At 44.1% G+C, this 2,985-nt stretch overlaps 1 non-coding gene across 1 annotated transcript; it reads left to right on the plus strand.

Annotated features, from left to right (window-relative positions):
• The first annotated feature begins 1,538 nt into the window (after positions 1 to 1,538).
• Positions 1,539 to 1,611, plus strand: TRNAV-AAC (transfer RNA valine (anticodon AAC)). Its single transcript has one exon. It is a non-coding gene; the product is annotated as a tRNA-Val (tRNA).
• The last annotated feature ends 1,374 nt before the right edge of the window (positions 1,612 to 2,985 follow it).

Raw genomic sequence — 2,985 nt, forward strand, 5'->3', positions numbered from 1 at the left:
TCACGTTCAGATTAAATCTAAATTCCATACTACAGAAGATCTTCCTGTATCTCCCTGATCCAGCATCAGTTATATTACTTACTCTCAGTAGAATAAATTTCCACGAGGAAAAGGAATAAACAAATGCACACTCTGATTCAAACCTACAATTGGAGCTCCTCACACTGCATTAACAGTTACCCAGTGCAGGAATCCCCTCTCCATTCAAAGCTCTTCAACCATTTCACATTTGTTTTTCCATTAACTAAGTCATATCAATTCCTCTAGCCAGTATTTCCTGACCATTAGGACTGGAAGGGGTGCCCCCTTTCTCTGCTCGTGGGAGATAACCCTGCAATTTTATAGCTGTCATTCCATGCAGCTCTCTTATTATAACTAAATTACTATGTGCAACTTTATCATTTTGATCACCTTAGGTCCCCCTTCCCTCCTTCTAGTTTGTCCGGTCTAATTTGTCACTTCTAGTTTTTCAGATACCTCCAGTGACCCTAATGTAACCGGGTTATTCAACAGTTGCTTTAAAATAAACGACAAACCAACTTACTGAGAAAGCTTAACAAAGCTATGCCTTAAATATAATAGCTGTTTACCCCGTTGATCTGATCTGAAAGCAAAAAAAAGGTGAGACTAGAGATTGTGTCAATGAGAAACATGTCTCTCTCCTCCACTACCCACAATATTTCCATCAGGTCACGTTCTAGCCGCCACAAGAGGGAACCCGGCTGTGACCTTCCCAAAAGGCCCTGAAGCCTCTGTCTTGTCACTGGTTTCTCAGGACTACTTTGCGGAAAGGCACTTTTTCACTGCTGAGCATCTTCCGCAGGGGCTCAGACTTAGAACCTAGTAGAGGGCAGATCGCTTCCAGTGCCCGGGGTAGGGACAGTGACGTGGGAGAATTGAAATGGGGTGAATAACAAAAAGTCAGGAAAATCACAAAGGACATTCTCCCGGTATGAGACGTTAACGGCCATCACACACCGAGCTGACACAGTCAGAGCAGTAAACATGAGTGACACAGCACAGAGAAGCTCGTTTGACGTGGGCTAGACTTCCTCGCCAGCTTCCACTGTCACAAACTTCCCAGCCACCCCCACCGCCCTCGCCTGACTGACAGCTGGGCACAGTCCGCCGCCCTCCCTCTGCCCCGCAGTCTCTCCCGTCGTTGCCCAAGGAAGTCCCCTGAGCTTCGCCAGTCGGTTCTAGTTCCCGAAGGATGATTTTCAGCCATCGAGAGATGAAGATCAGGGCGTTTTACAAGCTCAGAGAAACGTGCGTAGAAGATATCAAGAAATTTCTTGAAATAAAATGTCCCAGGAGCCTGCCTAAGATTGCCCTGCCTGGCGCTTGTAACGTAATTGGGGCTCTGGGAGTAGCATTGGCCTGACTATGAGTTATGGAGTTTAGATATTTTTCATACTAGAATCTGAAAGTGTAGAGGGAAAAATAGCGCCTCAACTGAGAAAATCTCCTAAAGGAAAGATTAAATTTAATGTTCTTTGTAATTAATTTAGAAAGGTAAAGGGCCGTTAAGAAGCCGGGTTTCCGTAGTGTAGTGGTTATCACGTTCGCCTAACACGCGAAAGGTCTCCGGTTCGAAACCGGGCGGAAACACCTTCCACGTCTTCCTGAAAATTCTCAGTTTTGGTCCAGAGATGTTCTATCTGAATCTCTCTACATTTCCACCAACTCTCAAACCTTGGTGCTCACTTTACAGCACGGGCCTTTAAATCACAAGAATTATACAACAAGACCAGAGCTCAGACTTGCTCCAACGCCCCTATCCGCCCCTATCCGTACCGTTGTATTAGAGAAGATAACGGAGCTTGGTTGTGGTGGCTGTCCATCCCAGGCGGCGTGGTCCCCATCTGTTATGGGCAGGAACAGAGAAAGAACCTCCCTGACACAGAAGTGTGGTTGATGAATGCAAGGAGGATCAAGAAGCCAACAGTAACTGCAGGAGAAAGAGCCGAGTGTAGAGTTGTTTCTGGAGGCAAAGAGGAAACAGATGGAGGGGAGAGATCAAGTGGAGCCTTGTTATTTCTTTAAGGACTTTGGCCTTTACTCTGATAAAATGAGGAAACATTCGATTTTAAGCAGTGGAGTGACTTTACATGACTTAACTCTTTCAAAAAGGCCCCTCTCGCAGGTCTGTGGAGCATATTTTGCACGGAGAAAACAACAGAAGCAAGGAGATCTCTTCAGTTCCTTTCATTATGTTACTTAGAAATAACTGTGGCTTGGACAGGATGGTGGCAGTCGAGTTGGTGAGAAGTAGTCATAGTCTAGATTTATTTTAAAGATAGAGTCAAGAGACGTTGCTGAGAAAATGGATGTGAGGAGGGAGAGAAAGTAGAATGAGTGAAGGCTTTGAGGTGTTTTGCTGAAAACCTGGGAGGATGGAGCTGCCATTAACTGAAATGGGAAGACTGGATGTAGCAGGAAAACACTGATTAGGAAATGATTAGGAAAACAGGATGATTAGGAAAACATTGGGAGTTCTTTTTTAGACATAACTTTTAGATTCCTAGTATAAAACACTCAAGTGTATTCCTGTGTATTGCTAAGGAATGAGTTGAATTTACAAGCCTGGAGTTTAACGAAGTGGTCTAGTCTGCAGATACAAATTTGCGGGTTGTAGTCACACAGACGTTCTTTAGGCCATGAGAATAGATAAAAGCACCAAAGAGTGAGTGCATATAAAGAAGAAGTCCAAGGATCAAACCCTGAGACATTCCATTATAAACAAGGGTGGGTGAGAAGAGGGGAAACAAAGGATATTGAGAAGGAGAAGCGAGTGAGGTAGAAAGAGAATTAGGACAGCAATGTCTTGGAAGTCAAAAGAAGAAAATGTTTTAAGAAGGATAATGGGCCTATGGCTCCTGAGAAGTCAAGGACTTGGAAGTGATCATTCATTTCAGACAGTTAGAAGTCATTGGTGATCTTAACAAAAACTTTCCCTGAGGTAGTGATGCCAGAAAAACTGAA

This window comes from Diceros bicornis, chromosome 14 (assembly GCF_020826845.1).
Source record: "Diceros bicornis minor isolate mBicDic1 chromosome 14, mDicBic1.mat.cur, whole genome shotgun sequence".
In the NCBI taxonomy this organism is placed as follows: Eukaryota; Metazoa; Chordata; class Mammalia; order Perissodactyla; family Rhinocerotidae; genus Diceros; species Diceros bicornis.